The 19748-nt window shown below is 54.0% G+C and overlaps 1 protein-coding gene across 3 annotated transcripts in view; it reads right to left on the minus strand.

The window, feature by feature from the left end:
• The window catches only part of TSPAN18 (tetraspanin 18), a 167781-nt gene that overhangs the window by 58759 nt on the left and 89274 nt on the right, over positions 1-19748 (minus strand). The window contains exon 1 of one of the 3 annotated variants that reach the window (XM_039226942.1): positions 17927-17964. The exons of the other annotated variants lie outside the window; for them this stretch is intronic. The gene's annotated coding sequence lies outside the window, so the exon portion shown is untranslated. Of the gene's footprint in view, positions 1-17926; positions 17965-19748 lie in introns of those variants that run through there. 3 annotated transcript variants of the gene reach the window in all.

Raw genomic sequence — 19748 nt, forward strand, 5'->3', positions numbered from 1 at the left:
CGGGGGCCTTGATTAAAAGCCAATCCTGTACCCAACACCCTTCCCAATCTCCTTGGACTTCTCTCCACCTCGGAGCCCCGCAGCCCTGTTCCCCTCCCACAGCAAGCCCCCCCTCCTGCCTCCGGCTAGAGTTAGCACTGCACAGGCCTTTCCTTCCCCCCCCCCCCCCCCCGCCCCACCGACCAGCTGCAGGGAGTAACCACACTCACAGGGTCCTTGTCAGGGTTAAACAACATTAATCCCCGCAGAGTTCTGAGCTCTGTGCTTGGCATGCAGCAAGCACTCAATAAACGGGGGTTGTTCATGGGCTGGGTTCACTCGCGAGGGGCTGGGGCTGCTGGTTCATCTCCGCCTCGCCGGCACTGACCCTGCCCCGGAGGGAACTCCTCGAATGACTGTGGGATGGAAGAGGAAAGGCAGACCGCCCCTCTGACGGAGGGCCCTCTTCTACCTGTTTTCCCGCAGGGCAGGAAGCCCACCTTGGTTCACAGTTTATAATAAATGCAAGTCCCTTTCCTCTCGGCCGGGCCGGTGGCAGCACACACCCAGAGCCGGCCGTTTCTGGGAAATGTCTGAGGCTCCTGGGACCCGCCAAGCCCTGACCAAGCCGTGCTGCTTTGCTCCACGAGGCACCTCCACCACCAGGTTCCACAGGACCCCAACCTCTCGGAAGCCAGGCCCCTGCCACACGCTCCCCCCATCGAATCACAGAGCCAGCCAAAATTCCAGTGGGCGGGGACACGGCCGTTCGTTATCCGGAGGCTCGGCAGGCGCCTGAGATGGGGGTGGGGACACAGGTGTGAGCGGGAGAACCCTGAACTCTGAGCTGGAATGCGGGCATCACTCGGAGCGAGGAGGGATTCGATTCTGCTACTTGCCGGCTTTGTGAGATGCTAGACAGCTCACGTAGTCCCTCTGAGCCTCAGTTTCCTCATCTGTAAAATGGAAATAATAAGCGCACCTACCCCTTGGCACAAAGCAAAGACTCCACCAGTGGTAGCACTTATAGCTTGTGTTACCATTTCCATTTCACAGATGCAACAACTGAGGCACAGAAGACCAGGAGGCGTCTGCGAGAGTCACAGAGCCCCACAAGCTGACGCTTTACTGTCCTCAGCAAGCCCGCACTTTAGACGAGTCACATACAGCACAGCCCCTGGGCTTGGCACCAGCGAGAGCTCAGCCTGCCGGGTGGAAATGCCACCAGCTGTGCTTCCTCACTCACTTCTGCGTGGACCGTGAGCCCCACAGAGGACCAAAGGAGAGAGCACGGGGGTGGGCAGAAAGAATGCAGGGCTGAGGTCAAGGGAGACAGCATTGGAGGGGGGGGGCGGGCAGAAAGAACGCAGGGCTGAGAAGCAAACGACCTGGGTTCAGGCAGGGGTTGGCCCATTTCCTGGCCAGGCGATCTTGGGGAAGCCGCGGATCCAAGCTTCTGTCCGCGCAGTTGTCTTGGTTTGAAATACCATATCCTGCTTCACGAACTCCTATTCATCCTTCAAGACCCAATTCACACCCTGCCCCCTGTATGAAACCTCCAGCCTCCCAGGGCAAGGTGGCCACTATTCCGCTGTGCCCTCAGCTGCATTTTCTTCATCTCCACAACCTCTATGAGGGCCGGGACTGTTTCTGGTTTGTTCTCTGTGATGTCCACTGAGCACAGTGCCCGAGGAAAAACTCACCTAATTAGGAATGAGTCTATTCCTGCACCTGCACTGGACACTGACCTAAGGCAGATGCCTTATTCACTAGGCTTTGAATGCCCAAGTGTACAACTCATTCAACTGTGTCCGCCTGCCCAGGACTGGGTCAGTCTTCAGCAAAATTCAACTAGACACGATCTCTCTCATAATTGTTGCCCTGCTGACCTCCCGGATTCAACTAACAAACATGCAATAAGATAACCATCGTGGAAGCACTTTATCAACTAAGGGAATTCTACATTTAAGGTATTAGCAGTAAGAATGATTCCACATACCAGCTGGTGCCAACATTTTTAGTATGTTCTAGAAGCTCCTTTGAATTTGCAGTGGAATGTGAATTAGTTGACAATGCCAAGAAATTCACTTCAAACAAACAAGGTGGCCAAATTAGGAAGGCAAAGAGATGTGGACTTCCCAGACCTTGCCTCTCTGCTTAGCTGTGGATGGTGGGCCGCACTAAGGATGGTATTATCAGAAAGGTGGGAACCTCTTCTTCCGAGGATGCCCAAAGTGGAAAGGGGGCTCTGGGATCAGAGAAATCCAGTCCAGTCATTCACCAACCCTGAGATGGTGGGCCAGTTCCTTAAGCCCCTTACAGTCAAGCGTAGGGGTGTGGAGAGGGCGAGGGTGTGACACCCACCCCACGGAGGTGTGATGAACATCAGGTGAGGTGGTCAGATGTGCGGAGCCCCAGGCTGGGCACAAGCTCTCAATAAACATTCATTCCCTTCCTTCTTAAACTACGGAAAGAGGGCACTTGGGGACCAGTGAGAAAGCAAACCACAGATTGGGAGAAGTATTTGCAATACGAATGAATGACAGAGGACTTGTATCTGGAATATATAAAGAACTCATATCCGGAATATATAAAGAACTCATACAAATCAACAAGAAGACAATAAAACAACCCAGTTGAAATTAGACAAGAGAAAGGATGGTTCCTGACGGAAGGTACCCAAATAGCTAATATGCATATGGAGACGTTCTGGCATAATTAGTCACCAGGGAAATGCAAATAAAAAACACACTAAAATGTCACTCTCGAGGGGCGCCTGGCTGGCTTAGTTGATTGAGCATCTGATTTTGGATTTAGGCTCAGGTCATGGTCTCACGGGTCATGAGATGGGGTGCCAAGTTGGGCTTGGGATTCTCTCTCTCCCTGTCTCTCTGCCCCTCCCCTACTCACGTGTGTGCATATGCTTGAAAGCATACACTCTCTCTCTCTCTCAAAATAAATATTTTTTAAAGATGATTTTAAAAATATCATTATCGAGCCTCCAATTGACTAAAATCAAACAGACAGATGATACCAAGCGTGGGGAGGAGGTGGAGCGACTAGAATGTTCCCACACTGCTGGCCGGACTGTCGAATGGCACAACCACTCTAGGAGGCAGCACCCATGAGAGCTAAACTGGCGCCCGCCCTGTGCACTTCAGTGCGTCCACTCTGTCACACACCCATGTGCCCACAAAAAGGCGTGGCCTCGAAAGTGCGGCGTAGCCTTATTCGCAAGCACCCAAAGTGGAAAACCCCTCAATGCTCATCCACAAAAGAATGGATACATAAACCAATCTAGATGGTGGTCACACAGTGTAATAAGAAAACCATTGAGCTGGGGCACCTGGGTGGCTCAGTCGGTTGAACGTCCGACTCTTGATTTCAGCTCAAGTCATGATCTCAGGGTCTTGGGAATGAGCCCCATGTCGGGCTCTGCGCTGAGCTTGGAACCTGTTTAAGATTTTCTCTCTCTCAAGGGGCACCTGGGTGGCTCAGTCTGTTGGATGTCCGGCTTAGGCTTGGGTCACGATCTTCCCGTTCGTGGGTTCGAGCCCCGCATCAGGCTCTGTGCTGACAACTCGCAGCCTCGAGCCTGCTTCAGAGTCTATGTCCCCCCAGCTCTCTGCCCCTCTCCCACTTGCACTTCGTCTCTGTCTCTCTCCAAAATAAATAAACATTTAAAAAGATTCTCTCCCTCTCTCTTTTGCTCCCTCTCCCAACTCGTGCTCTCTCTCTGAAAGATTTTTAAAAATAAAAAAAAATTAAAAAAAAAAAAAAAGAAGAAGAAAACCATTGAGCCGCACACTGGAGCCGCACACGCACTTCACCGCATGCACTTTACTGTAACCCTATTTTACCTAAATAGGAATTTTTAAAAATTACTAGAGTTGATGACAGATTGGATCAAACCATCTCTCAGATGTACCAGCCCAATCCCTTTATGATTCCCAGAGCCCGGAGAATGATTCCCAGGTTCTAGGGCTGTAATTCAGGGATTCAGTGCTCACTCTGTTCTTTCTCTTCCCTTCCCCATCCTGCCTGGACAGGCCCCTTCTCTGCTCACTCTCCCTCTCTGACTTTGTATGAGCCAGACAGACACTCCTGGCCTCATCGCCCTGTCTGCCAAAAAAAAAAAAAGAAAGAAAAAAACAGGGTCATGCTGCCTGGACTCCCCTCCAAGGAGAGAAACTTGGTCATACACGGAAAACGCTCTGTGCATCACAGAGCAAAAATGCTAACTGCATTCCCAGAATTGCTAGCAGATGTATCTTTGCAAATCAGGCAGAATTGCAGTTACGATGGAGAGGGTGTGGTTGAAGAATCAAACTTGGCCCCCATGTGTCTCTTTGGCACCAAGGGATCTAAGACGGTGGCCGTGGAGCAGAAGTCATCATGGGAAAGGGACAGCCCTGAGTTTGACCTGGGGAGGCGCAGATGCTGGCGTGGTACCTCGGGCTGTCATGTCAGGCCAGAGCCGTGCAGGGCTCATTCCTGAAGGAGAGGGAGGCGGCGCCTGGCCTGGGGCTTCATCCAGCCAGCCCGTCAAAGGAAGGAGCACTGAAGCTCAAGTCTAAGATCCAGGTTCAAGGCTGCTTTTGCCCTGAGGTGCCGTGACAAGGGCCACGTGCTTCCCGCCTCTGGGGCTCACTTTCCCCACTTCACAAGCAAGGGGAGAGCTAGATCATATTTGGAGCCCCTTCCAACTCCAGCTGTTCATGAACTTACAAACGGCTTGCTTCTTAAAATCAAAATCACTGTCATGTCTCTTCCTGCTTACAACCTTACCTATGGCTTCACGGTAGAGTTAGGATGAAATCCAAACTCATGACCAAGTCCTCCTCTCTCCATCCTCCAACACTTGAATGCACTCGTGCCCCAGGGCCTTTGCACACATTACCCTCTCAACTCGAAGCCCTCCTCTCCCCAGCTCTGCTTGGCCAGCCTTTACCTGCATTACGGTGCTAGCTCAGGGGCCCCTCCTCAGATGCCTCCTTGCCAGATAAAAAAGCCCCTCTTCCTTGCTATTTCTTCTTTCATCTTCAAATGTGGTGAATTTGTGGCTCCCTTAGAAGTGCCATGCAGGCAGCCACTGTGTCTGTCACCATTAGATCTTCTGGCCTATACACAGTAGATGCTCGATAAATTCTTGTGCATTTTTTTAATCCTCCCAGGCGGCCCTCCGGAGCTCCGGCTGCCCTCAGGGACCCATGTCAGTTCCCCAAAGGGAAGAGGGCGCTTAGGCACGGAGGGCCCATCAGGTACCATGGGGATACCAGGCTCTCTGCATTCTCGCGTCACTTGATGCTCACTGCAACCCTTGGAAACAGAATGAGTAGGGAAACGGAGGCTCAGAGCAGTGAAGAGAGGTGCCCACGGTCACACCCCAGGACCCAGGAGGCCTGGACTTGGAGACAGCCAGCCATGTGCCCTGTGCTAGCATGTGACCGCATCGTCTGGGCTGTGCTTTCCTCATCTGTAAGATGGGGCTAAGATCTCCCGCCTGAACGACAAGCCGCGGCATGATCAGGCTGGGTAAGTACCGTGGGGTGCTCAGCATGCCATCACGCGGGGCGTAGCTGCGCTGATGTCAAAATGGAGACAGAGCCCCAGGTCTGCACTGTCCCCAGAGTGTGTGCCCGCCCCTCCGGGAGGCGAGGTGGCCAGGAGTGAACCTTCTGCGGCCCGCTGCCCTGGGCTGGGATCTGCTTCCTCCCATCTCGGAGCTGGGCGCCCTCGGGCACACACCTTATTTCATTATTTTGTGCCTTTGAACTTCAGTTTTTCCCTCTACAAAATGAGAAGGAGCCCCTCACCCCAGGGCTGTTATGAGCATTATGCGAGATCACAGAGAAAAAGGGCTTTATTCCTTCCAAATACTGTGCAAACGCTGCTCGCCTCTTCATGTCTGAGGATGCCTGGCTATCGGTCTACCAACCTCCCCGTAAAAACAGAGGCACTTCCTCTCCGCCCCGCCCCGGTGAACCTGGCAACGACACTCAAGGCTGCACTCCCCCGCCCCCGGCCCCCAGCCCCCTGAGGGAGCCCTCCCCACATGGACGCCCCCTCCAGGCAGGCCTCCTAATCACCCAGCATCATTATCAGCCCCACTTTACAGATGGGGAGACTGAGTAACCTTGCTCACGGTTTCCTGGCTGTGGAGGTGGAATTTTCTTCCCATGGACAACTCGCCAAGGCGTTTCCTAAAGAGCAAGCCCCTGTTGACTTGGGATTACACTCACTTTTTTTTTAGTGTCTGTTTATTTTTGAGAGAGAGAGAGTGCACACAAGCAAGAGACAGCAGGGGAGGGGCAGAGAGAGAGGGAGACACAGAATCCGAAGCGGGCTCCAGGCCCTGAGCTGTCAGCAGAGAGCCTGGTGAGGGGCTCAAACTCACAAATTGTGAGATCACGACCTGAGCCGAAGTAGGACACTTAACCGGCTGAGCCACCCAGGCATCCCCCCCACCCCTGCCTATTTTTTTAAGGATTGCACTCACTTTTGAGGCAGCCATGCACTCCGGGCAGGTCCTGGCCAGGGGCTCCAGTCACAGCTTTGCGAGGGGCCAAGGAAGGCCACGGTCCCTGAGTGTGGCACCCAGGGACACGCACGCAGGACAGGGACGGTGCCTGGGAGGACAGGAGCCAGCTCTGGGCCCAGGACAGCCACCCTGACCAGGGATCCCCAGGGAATAGACGAATCGCACCCACCATGGCCTCCCCTAGACGGGCAGTCACTGGCCTGGCCTACCCTCTGGGTGCCTCCCTGCTGGTAAAGGTCCCCCTGACCCGTGAATAGCTCCCCGTCACCCTGTCACCCCTTCCCTGCATGCTCAGCTCTGTGGCAGTGCCGGTCTGGCAACCAGACCAAATTAGTGGGGCTGAGAGAAGGCAGGTGCTGGAGGTAACAGGCAGAGAGACCCCCAGGAGATGGGGAGAGAGGGAGGGGACGGGAGACAGAAGCAGGCTGAACGAGAGGGAAGAGGGGTAGAGGGCTCTGGATCCGGGAGACGATGCTCAGGAGACACAGAGACTCCAGGATGCACAGGGGACCACGTGGGAGGGGGACAGACCCTGGGAGAAGGGAGAGAAGAGCCTGAGAGAGAAACTTGGAGGGGGAAGTAGGCCGACCCAGGGTCCTGTATTTGGCCTCACCCCAGAGAGCAGCTGGAAAGTGCGTTCTCCCCGAAGGAGGCAAGGGAGGCAGCCTTCACGGACAGGGGACAGGACAGGGAGCCGGGACCCTGGGGCAGGGCAGCTCCTTAGCGAGCTGCAATGAACAGAACCGCATCTGAACGTCCACCGAAAGGCTCATGGCGGCGCTGTTCATGACGGCCAGCAGCACTGGAAGCCACCGGTTGTCCCGGGTTCTCCAGGGAAACAGACCAACAGGAGATACATGTGTATAAATATCAAGTGACCTCTTTTAAGGAACCGGCTGACGGGATCATGGGGGCCGCAAGTCTGAAATCCCCAGGGCAGGCCAACGGGCTGAAGACTCAGGCAGGAGTCAATGCCGCAGCCGGGAGGCAGAATTCTTTCTTTTCTGGGAAACCTGTTTTTGCTCGTAAGGCCCTTCAACTGATTGGACAAGGCCCTCCTCTATGCCGAAAGTCAACTGATTACAGACGCTAGCCACATCTACCAACACCGTCACGGCAGTGCCTGGATTGGTGTCCGAGCCAACAGCTGGGTGCTATAGCCCAGCTAAGCTGACACGTCAAGTCGCCTGATATGATTGCCTATGGCTCGCGAAGAGAATGACCACAACTTTGGTGGCTGAAAACAGCACACTTTGTTATCTTATGGTTCTGGAAGACTCTAGGGAGATTCCTTCCACTGCCTCGTCCAGAGACCAGAGGCTACCTGCGCGCTCATGACCCCTCCCTTCTTGAAGGTCAGCAATGGTGCCCCCACTCTTTCTCAGACTGGATCACCCTGATGCTTCTTCTCAGTCACCAAACCCCCCTTTGCCTCTTTTAAGGACCCAGGTAATTAGATCGGCCCCACCCGGCCCATCCAGCATCATCTCCCCATTCAAGTTCTTTTACTCGATCCCATCCACAAAGCCCCTTTAGCCACGTAAGGAAATACATCCCCAGGGCCCAGCGCTGAGGGCGTGGACATCTCTGGGGGACCCGTTAGCCTGCCCACCCTGCCACCCAAATGCTCATCAGGAGTGCAGTGGACACATTTTGGTGCCACCACCATTCGGGGGAGTGTGTTGCAGCCATGAGGAGAGACCAGATGGCCTGACCACACGGGGGCTACAGATTACTTTCCCGGCAGAACCAGGTCCCTGGGCGCAGGCCAGACCCCCCTCGGAAGGCACAAGAAAGCCTCTCGGGAAAGAGTCATATGATGACAGCCTGGAACTCCAAGGAACTGTGACATCTGAGCAAGAATTTGGCCACTCCGGCCCCTGTACGCGCTGTGCGTCGGCAGGTCAGGGTCCCAACTTCCCCGTGATTTTTATCTTCCCGAATGAGCTTCAGGAAGGGATCCTGAGATCAGGCCCCACGTGCCGCACACTCACTGTGCACCAGCTAGGGGCTTCGCGTATGGCGCGGCACGGTCGGGGCGTCCCCTGGACCCCCCTTCTTCCTCAGAGCCCTGCACCTACCAGGCTCATGGGAGCACTGCCTTTGGGCAGCTGGGGCCCTCTGTCCCTGCACTGGGAGCCGGAAGTGCCTGGAAGCTTACCTCTCTCCCCGCCACACTCGCGTGGCCCTTAGCCAGTGTCAGAGGGCGTGGGAGGTGGGAGAAGACGAAAACTCAGCCCCTGGTCTCAAGTTGAGACAGACTGGGAGGTGCAACCTACACCCCCAAGTGCCCCTGGGGGTCGGGCCAGTGCAGCCTCCACAGGACTATGCCTGCATTCCTGCCTTTCTTGGCTTCCTTTCCTTCCCTGCCCACCACCCCCCCCCAACTCTCTTACCAGCTTCTTCTGGAATTCAGCTCTAATAAACCCCTTATCCACAAATGCTTGCCTTGGTCTTCTCCAGGGGCATCTGGACCACGATGTTCTCCTCTTTAACAGCAGCCCTGTGAGGTGAGTGCTGTGACTATTCCCATTTCTCAGATGAGGAAACTGAGGGTGGAAAGTTCAGCAATATGCCTGAGTTAACACAGCACATAAGTAGCTGAGCAGGATCTGAAGCCACACCACGTCTGTGTGTCCGACCTCCTCCCTCCATGACGTCCCCAAGGAGTTGGGGACAAGGAAGGACGAGGAGTGAGATGAGGAAGGAAGGGGAGCTGGGGAGAAGCATTCAGTAAAGAACGGTGGGTGAGAACACCCTGGGGGGCCTTGGATCTCATTAAAGGAAAAAAAAATAGGAAAAGATTCATCATCTGCCAACTCAGGCACACACCGTGTGATGTGAAATCCAATCTGTGAGCCTTACCCGGGGGCTGCTTCCTCCCTCCCAAGGAGAACTCGGTGCCTTGCTCCCTCCGAGCTCCAAGCTCAGGCGGGTTCTGTTCTCTCAAGGGAGGAGGGAGGTGTGGCGGGTCTTTGTGCCCGAGCGGTGAGGTACAGGCTAGACAGGAGCCAGGGGCTCTCGGTTCCGAGCCCCAGTCCCCCTGCACCCCCAGCTCCCCACGGGCCCCACTGCAAAGAAGGAAAAGAATCATAAAAAGCCTGCTCTTTGCTCCTGGCATCTCCGGATTCCTGTCTGGGTTTCAGCCTCGGAAACAAAGGCGGGTCCCCGCACGTGGCCAGGCAGAGGGGACAGCCGGAGTTAATGACCTCCCGGGGGCCATCACAAATTCCTCTTCTGCCCGTTATCTACCTGCCCAGCAGGCCCCATCTGGGTGGGTTATGGGCAAAGCAGCCTCCCCTCCTTTACGGCCGTGAGCACTTCATTGCGGCTGATCGGGAATGGGGGGAAGGTGCGACTTTATTCCCCTGCCCGTCTCCAGATCCCAGAGACCCGTGGGGAGACTGAGGAAGGAGAAACCGAGGCCCAGGTGAGGCGTGTAACAGACCCGGGGTTTGCACGCTGGCCGGAGAGGCTGGCACCTTCTGCTCCACAGTCCCACCTCCCTGGGGGGCTGACAGTGGCCCACAGCGAACTTAGCCACGCAGGCCAGCTCCTTGAGGTGAATTACGTTACTCATCCCTAGGAGCCCCGTCCAGCAGAGAAGAGACAATCATTCAACTACTGCTCCCAGGGGTCAGAAGTGCTCATTAAAGAAGGACTTCTGGTGGTGAAGGAAGAGGGGACAAAGGCCAGGAGGTCAGGGAGGGCTTCCTGGAGAAGGAAGGCATCAAGGCTGCTAGAGGCAGAGGAAGAGTAATTATCTGCCCTCCATCGTTTGCTGCCTGCCAGCATGGAGCTAGGGGCCTTTCTTTGTCTCTGATCATGAAATGAATCCAGCAAGGTAGTCCTATTATTTCGCTCTATGGACGAAGGAATGGAGCTCAGAGAGGTTAAGCCACCTCCCCAAGGTCACTAAGCCAATAGGAAGGAATGCTAAGATTTGAACCTAGGTCCACATGTCCAGCCAGGAGCCTGCCCTGTCCCCTGAGTCGTGGACAGCCAGGCACAGAAATGAACACTAAGGAACACGCATCACGCTGTATAGAGCTCAAAGTTGGGAGAGAGTGTTTCTGTTGGAGAAGTATAGGCAGGCTTCCTGGAGGAGGCACCTTCCAAACGTGGAAGCTTGAGGGAGCAGAGAACGGTGGAAGGTCATTCCCGGAGGAGTGGACTGTGTGGGTAAAAGCACAGAGTGGGAGTGCAGAATGGCGCTAGCGAACAACCCCTTCCTGGATCAAAAATTCTGTTCCCTGTTTGCCCAGCAAGGAAAATATTGCCCAGCGCATAGTGGACGCCCAAACGCATTTGTGAGTGAATGAACGAGTGAATACATGAATGGCCCAGGTGCTCTGACTACTCAGAAATTCTCCACCAGGACAGGGGGCAGTGGACGGGCCGTGTAAATAAGCAAGCTGACGTCCAGCTCCAGCTCCGTGGGCCGGCTTGCTCCAAAGCCAAGCTCCCTGGGTCTGTCAGGGCTCGGGTGAGGGAGGCTGAAAGCACAGGACAAAGAAACGCAATAACACTCAGCATCTCTCGAGTCCTGCGAAGCCCTCACATCTCTCCCTGGGCCACATCTTTTGTCTGAGTCCAAAGCTCTGAGCACACATTATCTTTTCATCAGGTTCCGAGGCAGGAGACGGCCTTTCAGCAGGTGTGTTGTGGGGGGGGGGGGGGGGGGACAGACCAGGCTTTCCAGATGACCTCTCCTGCTTTGCGGCTTCGGCTCCAAGCCAGAGCTCAAACCAGGGTCTGATGGACCACGGCCGGGTTGCCAGAGCACGCCAGCATCACGGAGGCGTTTCACACACACAAAATTGTTTTTAATTGTGAGCCAGTTGGCAATATTTGATGAATGGAAGTATCTCTTTAAAAACCTGAGTTTTCAGGGGGGTGCCTGGGTGGCTCAGATGGTTAAGCATCTGACTTCAGCTCAGGTCATGATCTCGCAGCTCATGGGTTCGAGCCCCGCATTGGGTTCTGTGCTGACAGCTCAGAGCCTGGAGCCTGCTTCGGATTCTGTGTCTCCCTCTCTCTCTGCCCCTCCTCCGCTTGCACTCTATCTCTCTCTCTCCCTCTCTCTCAAAAATGAATGAACATTAAAAAATGTTTTTATATCTGAGTTAAAAGAGAGAGAGAGAGAGAGAAGGAAACAAACCACAAAAGACTCTTAACTATCGAGAACAGACCCCAAGGGTTGATGGAGGGAGGTGGGTGGGGATGGGCTAAGTGGGGGATGGGCATTAAGGAGCGCACTTGTGATGAGCACTGGGTGTCGTATGTAATGAATCCCAAAACTCTACTCCTGAAACCAATTTTACCATATGTGTTAACTAACTAGATTTTAACTCAAAACTTGAAATACAAATGAAATAAATTAAAAATCTGGGGTTTTGATTTCTTTCTTTCTTTCTTTTTTTAATTCCAGAAGATCTGAAAATACCGGAGGAGCCGCAAAGCAGCTTCTGTCTTCGGACGGAGGATGCGTTGAAGTTGACCACAGTCCTCGCCGCTCCCTGGAGCCTCCCCAACAGTGAAAGCCATATGGTTTTAATGCTGGTTTTCACTGAGCGTGGGCTCCTGGTTTCTCTGTCTGCCACTCAACGTGCTCACTCACTTCTGTCAGCTGCCCGGCCTCTGTAGGAACCAGCGCAATGCCTAACCTAAGCCCCCCTTGCCTCCACATCCTCCCCTGCAAATTACAGATGATCTCTCCCCAAATCAAAGAAGATGATGAACATGAATGTAACTACAGACTACGGCCGGTCAGTATTTCCCCTTCCCTTTCCCGTCTGGCTAAATCGGCCCAGCCGTTTACTCTCCAATCAGTAAAGAAATATTGAGTAACACCCTTATGCCAAGTGTCCTGCAAGACAGTGGGCTGCCGTGGTGAATAAATGGGCATGCCCCCCCCGCCGATGGCAGTCACAGACTATTATTAAAGAAGTGATCCAGCAAATCAATCTGTAATTCCAGTTTGAAATGTGTGCCATGAAGGCAATAAATGGAGTGGAATGAATGAGAAGAGGAAGGTGTCCCCAAGGAGGTGGGTCTGAGCTAAACATGGAGGGAGGAGAGGGGACAGGTGCACAGGGCCGGCGAAGTGCTCTAGACAGAAGGAAGGGCTACGGCACGGCCTGGGTGCAGGAAAGGGCTCTCGCCGTTTTAGGAAGATGGGGGACCTGGTGAAAAGGAAAGGGGCAGATCATCGAAGGAGCAGGGATTTTCTTCTCAGTGCAGTGGGGGCACAAAATGCTGGGAGAGGCATGGTTGACTGAATTGCCTTTTTCAAAATGTCTGGGCTATGAAACAATAATAAAGTCCTGCTATACACTTATTAAAATGGCTAAGATCTGGGGCGCCTGGATGGCTTAGTTGGTTAAGCGTCCGACTTTCGCTTAGGTCATGATCTCACGGTTCGTGGGTTCGAGCCCCGCGTCGGGCTCTGTGCTGACTGCCAGCTCAGAGCCTGGAGCCTGTTTCAGTCTGTGACTCCCTCTCTCTCTGACCCTCCCCTGCTCACGCTGTCTCTCTCACTCTCTCTCCTAAAAATAAATAAAACATTAAAAAAATTAAAAAAAATAAAATAAAATGGCTAAAATCCAAAAAACCCTATAATACCAAATGCTGGCGAGGATGTAGAGCAACAGAGACTCCCAGTCGTGGCTGATGGGAAAGTGAACCGGTGCAGCCAGTTTAGAAGATGACTTGGCTGTTTCTTACAAAACTAAACATATTCCTACCATCCAATCCAGAAATCAGGTTCCTTGGTGTTTACTCAAATGCCTTAAAATTTGTTTCCCCGCAAAAATAGCCACACAAAGGTTTATAGGAGCTTTATCCAAGATCATAATCACCAAAAAAAAAAAAAAAGGAAGCAACCAAGATGTCCTTCAATAGGATAAGCAAAGATAAAAAAGAAACTGGCACTCCCGTACAATGGAACATTATTCAGCAATAGAAAATGAACTACCAAGCCAAAGGGAGACAGGCATATATCACTTAGTCAAGGAGCCAGTCTAAAGAGGCCACAGACGGTGTGATTCCGACTGTACAACATTCTAGAAAAGGAAAAACAACGGAGGCAGTGAAAGGATCAGGGGTTAGGTTGGCAGTAGAGACAGGGAAGGAGGGAGGGGGGACTGAATAGAAGGACCACAGGGAGATTTGGGGGCAGGGCAACTACTCTGTATGAGACGGTCATGATGGACACACGTCAGTACACCTTTGTCAAAACCCATACAGTGTTTAAGGCCAGGAGTGAACTGTAATGTAAACTATGGATGTTAGTGAATGATCAATATTGGTTCATCAATCATAACAGATGCTCCACAAGAATGCGAGACTTAGGGGCACCTGGGTGGCTCAGTCGGTTAAGCGTCCGACTTCGGCTCAGGTCATGATCTCACGGTTCGTGGGTTTGGGCCCCGTGTCGGGCTCTGTGCTGACAGCTCAGAGCCTGGAGCCTGCTTCAGATTCTGTGTCTCCCTCTCTCTTTGATCCTCCCTCGCTCATGCTCTGTCTCTCTCTGTTTAAAAAAAAAAAAAAGAATGCAAGATGTAAATAACAGGAGAAACTGTGTGCGTGTTTTAGGAACTCTCTGCGTTTTTTGATTAGTTTTTTTTACCAACGTGAAACTGCTCTAAAAAGATAAAGTCTATAAATTAAGGCATAAACACGCATTAAAAAGAGAAAGTGTGGGCTGAGGTGGAGAGCCTGGATTAGTGGGAGGAGCTGAGTTGAAGAGGGAGGGCAGGGGTCCCCAAGGGAGATGGAGGTGGCCTCCAGGAGGGGGTGTTGGAGAGGAAGGGGGCGGATCCAAGAGTTATTTAGGAGGTAACCGTACCCAAGACCTGATGATGGGCTGCCTGAGGGGATAAAGAGGGGAGCGAGTCAAGAAGGATTCCCCGGCAATGACCCTGACCTTGGGTGGCCTGAGGCTCCGTTCACTGCAGTTGGGGTGCAGATGGGGGAACAGGATTGGTGGAGGGAAGCCTCAAAGCCAGGAAAGAGCCTGTGGAAAATCCAGACGCCAGGGATGAGGGTCTGGACTTTCAGCAAGAGGTCAGGCTGGAAAGTGGGCAATCTCCCTCCTATGGAAGTGAGCTCCTGTTTGTCAGTTCAACTCGGCCAGCCTTTCTGGGGCCCCTCCTCAGTGCTGTGGCGCTCCACGTTTACCCACAGCGACCTCAGCCCTGCAAAGGCCTCACGGATCTCCCCATCTCTCCACACGGGAAACCACGTCCAGGAGAAATGACAATTGCCAAAGGCCCTCCCCCAGCCCGTGCAGGACAATCACGGGGCTCCCAGCTCTCAGCCACATTCTTTTGCAGGAGTCCGCGCTGCCCTTTCCTCCATGCACCTGATCCCAAGTCTCCAGGCACACACGGGAGCTTCCTAGCTGCCGAGACACCTTCTGCCTGACTATGAAACATGGAGCAGGGTATCTTGGGGAATATGCTAAATCCCACATGGTCTCGTGACCATGTTTCCAAAGCTGGATAAAATTCTGGAGCTTCAGAGCAGGGCACCCTGAAGGCACATAAGACCTTCATCACCTAATTCAACCCCCCACCCCATCTCTCCATTCCACAGATGAGGCGACTGAGGCTCAGGGGGCTGTCAGGCACTTTAGGGTCACACAGCCTCGGTGTCAGAGCAGAGCCTGGAGCCAAGTCTCAGATAACAACTCAGGCTCCCTTCTCACCCCAGCCCCGCCCCCCACTGTGAGCTCAGCGTCAGAGGTCATTCCAGACAAGAGCTCCCCAAGGGTGAGGCCACCCCGAGTCCTCCGATCACTGGACGATGACACCCGAGGCCTGCTGGTCTTGGTCGGTCTGTGGGCTTTGCACACTGGGACCCCTGTTGTGTGTTCTGTTATAGCAGGGATCTGGAGAAGCGGCCCCAGAGGCTGGAGGGCCCGGGATGGGGGCCCGGGGTCTGATGAAGGCAGCCAGCCTGGGGAAGCATCAGGTCGACAGGGAAGATGGAGTGGCAGCAGGGTCCTGGGGGAGGGGCTGCACTGGGCCCAGAGGGGCCGGTCACACAGGCACCAACTGCGGCTCCCGGGCAGGCTGACCCGGGGTTGGGTGGGGGGGCACCCTATTGTCCGGACGTCTGCAGGTGTGCAAGAAAGAAGCTCCCATCCAGGTAAGGTTTGGGCCTAAGGGACAGGGAAGGGGAAAGACATCCAGGAGACAAGCCATTATACAGAGACGGTAGGCTCTTGCCCTTTGCCTGGACCCCCAGGGCACCGCCTCCCGCCCCAGCCAACTGCTGCCCCCCTGCTCCAAGCACGAGCACCTGCGGGTGTCTAGCCACAGGCCACATGGACGCTAAGAGGCGGACCTGTGGCATGAAGAGTGAGCTCCAGCTTTTGGAGTCAGACATTTCTGGTTTAAACAGTGTCTCTACTGCTTGCTTAGCTGTGTGACCTTGGGTAAGTTACTTAACTACTCTGTGCATCAATTGCCTCATCTTGAAACGGAATGAGAGAAGCTGAAGCAGGCAAAGCTCTGAGCACAGGGTCGGGCACCCAGCAAGCTTTGGTGCTGATCTGGGGGTTCTGAGAGGCCACAGATGCGTGGGCTCCAAAACTGCCTGCAGTCCCCGCGTCAGTGGAGGCAAACTCTCCTCCCTCCCTCCCTCCTTCGCTCCTTCCTTCCTTCTTTCCCTTCAAGTCTTCTCTGCTCCTGTAACGTCCTGGTTGAAAACACCCGAGTTTCCAAGGCCACCTGGCCTTGTGTGTGCTACGCTGCAGGCCAAGGAAGCACCCAGTGCTGGGCTTACTACTGGAAAAACAAGCCTCAGGGCCCCTGTTGTATAAACCAGGGAAGTCTGGCGGTCCATAAAATGGCCTCGTAAAAGAATCCAAGAGTCCAGGCCCCAGGTGATACGCGAACCCGGACACATGCTCTGGCGCATTTCTCTCAGGCTCAAGTGGCCATGCAGAGACGTTCCGGAAACCTTTAAGGAGACAGCCAGCCCCCGACTCCTGTTTCCTGCTCGCGTACATCAGGAGGCCCCCCACACGACTGCCCACATCAAGTCACGCAAGACCAGCCTTGCGCTGGGAGGGCTTCAGCCTCTGCCGGCGCCCGGCAACTGGGCGCCAGACACCACAAGCACAGCAAGGGGGACAAGCGAGGCAGGACCCGGTGAGAGGAGTGGGGGGCGGGGCGGGAGCCCTGCCGTCTTCCACACAAAACTCCCATGTTTCCTGGCACGTGGAAGGTTCTGGAAAAACATCAGCACCTACCCGGCTACCTTCAAAGACCCCTTCAGTTTGGAGTCAGAGACTTAACACCAGGGAGCTCCTTGCCCCTCTTTGAGGCTCAGGGGGCATCAGGGGCGCCAGGCCGGACACCTCGCACCTCTGGCCTCCCAGCGTGGGGCCGGACCGCTGCCCCTGCCCCAGAGGCAAGCTTGGGCACACTCTGTCGCTTCCCTGGCCTCGCTGAACGGTGACACGTGCTTGGAGCCCCGTCTCTGGGACCAGAAAAGATGTTACTGGACGGGGGTAGGCAGGTGTCGGTTTTCCTATTCCGAGCAGCACGCGAAGCCTTTGGCACCAGGCGCTCTGTGGCATGAATGAATGAATGAATGAATGATAGCGGTGTCCCCATAGAAACAACAGATGCACAGCTTGCCCCCCCACCCCCACTCCAGGCTTCTCCTGAGAGGAAGCAATTATCTCAGAAATCACAGCACAATAAAAACTGCCCTCCAGGAAGCCCAGCCCGTGTTTACTCTGAAGCCTCCTCTCAGGGGGTGCGAGGAGGAGGAGCCGCCTCAATCCCAGGCACAGACCCTTGGGCCCTGGGCTTTATCTCTGTGCTTTCTCCTTCCTCCCATTGTCCCGCCCAGCTTCCCACAGCCCTAGGCCAGGGGCCCCGCTTTGTTTGGAGGTCACAGAGCCGCCAGGACTGCCCCACGACCAGAGGTAGAGCAGAACCACGAATTCCCCTCCTGGGGGAACATTCCTTTCAGATCTTTCCCAGGGACCCTTCCCTCACAGCTTGGTTTCCTCAGAGAGACCACAGCTCGGGTCTCTGCCCCCTTTCGCCACTGGCTGGTGGTCAGGAGCCCCCCCAGAGGCCGACAGCCAAGCCAAAGTGGGGAGCAGGCCACACATTCCCACACCACGACCACTAGCTGTGAGTGCTAAGTGATGCCACTACAGGGGTTGAGAAATGAGGCGCGCTGGCCCAACCCTCCCTAGCAGAGGGAGAAAACCATGAATGAGAGAACGCACCGGCACCCAGAGCCTAGAGATTTCTTAGAACTCAGCTAAACTCAAAGGAACCCAGAGGCCTTAACTCTAGACTCCCACCTTTTGCGGGAGAGGCAGGTTTGACACAGAGATAAGACCCTGGAAAGGCCGTGGCGGGGTCATTACCAAACCTTGTGTTTCAGCTTCTTCACGGCTCGCCACAGAGCAGAACTCCAGAATGTGTTCGCAGAGCCAGGAAAGAAACAAGCCCCATTGAGCCAGGTCTTCCATATGAGTGGGACAGAAAGATCCAGAATGGTTGACTCCCTTTGCTTCCTCCTTTCTAGCTACGTGGCCTGAATGGACACCTCTAATGGTCACAGAGAGCAATGTAAAATGCTGAAGATGGGGCGCCAGGGTGGCTCCACTGGTTAAGCGTCCAGCCTCGGCTCACGTCATGATCTCCCGATTCGTGGGGTTCGAGCCCTGCATTGGGCTCTGTGCTGAAAGCTCAGAGCCTGGAGCTGCTTCCGATTCTGTATCTCCCTCTGCCCCTCCCTGCTCTTGCCTTCTCTCTGTCTCTCTCAAAAATAAACATTAAAAAATGCTGAAGACAAAAATACCTCACTCTATTCATATAGAGCAATATAAACTCTATTCATCTTGCCCTTAAACCTAAGTGGTGACCTTCCATTTCTGATGACGTAATGACCCGGGGGGGTGGGGAGTGCTCCCGTGTCTCGGGGGCAAATGCTAGGCCATAATCTCTCACTAATCCTCACAGCAACTCAGGGAGGATTTCACAACGATTCAGAAAGGTTAGATACCTGCCCCATGTCACACAGCCAGGAGGTGAGAGAGCCGGTGCTCAAACTCAGTTCTGCCTGCTCACGCCAACCCTTAGCTCCTTCAATCCCCTCAACGTGGTCTATGGCAGTATATAGGATAACTGTCGGGGAAACTGAGTCCCTGACCAATGATTTCTCTCTCTCTGCCCTCAGGAGCAGGGTCCTGGTCTTCACTGGGGGCCTGACATTTTCCCAGTTAGACTGTGTCTCCTCAGGCTGCTGGGAAGTACTCCTCAGACAGCTGAAAGTAGATGCATTTCCAGGGCCGAGAGGGTAGCTGTCCCTCGCACACTCCTGCTCCCCTTCCAGAGAGACAGGTTGTGGCTGGGAAGGGGCTGGCTAGCCCGGAACTGCACATCCTACCTCCCAGGACACCCAGCTATACCCCGACTAATACACTGGTCTCTGTTATTACCACCGCCTCCTCCACAGTTGTTGTTGGGAATGCTGGGGAAGATTCTGGCAACCCCCAGGGCTCGGAGAGAAGTTCATTTCATCCAGAAGGCATTTACGGAGTACCTCCTATACCTGGCCCTGTCTCATCAACTTGCCAAAGTCCCCTGGTATCCCCTTCACTTGACACCCTCCACAATGCACAGCCGTGACTTTCTCTCTTCCCTGCCTTTCACAACCAGACTTCTCTCAAAAAAGCCGTCTCCTCTGCTTGTCACCATTTCGACATCTTCCACTCACTTCCGAGCTCCATTTCTCTATTATGGTTACAGACTGGAGTCTCTTGATTTCTCAGAACCTTGGTTCCTGTATCAAAGGGTCTCACCTTTCAGGAGCAGAGCCGTCCACACAGCCTGTCTACACCCACCTGACTTATTCTGACCCTCTCTACTACCTCGAAGGATCACTCTTCACCTCATTTCTAGAAATTTCTGCAGACACCTACTGTGTGCTAGACAATGTTCTGGAAGAGGAAGATGGGGGAAAGGACAAAACCATCCCTGTCCTTGAGAAGCAACCATGGGCATCCCATTTTTCGGATGATGAAACCAAGGCTCAGAGATGCTAAGTGTCCAAAATAACATAGCTGATTGGTGGCATCTGGCCCACTGACCCAACACACAGGAATCATCTGAAAAAGACGATCAATGAAGGTAATGTGCTTCAAAAGGTTAAAACCTTAATATGAGCCTATCTCAGAATTCCCACATGG

The sequence above is a fragment of the Hyaena hyaena genome, unplaced genomic scaffold (assembly GCF_003009895.1).
Source record: "Hyaena hyaena isolate Hyena2069 unplaced genomic scaffold, ASM300989v1 scaffold_23, whole genome shotgun sequence".
Lineage (NCBI taxonomy): Eukaryota > Metazoa > Chordata > Mammalia > Carnivora > Hyaenidae > Hyaena > Hyaena hyaena.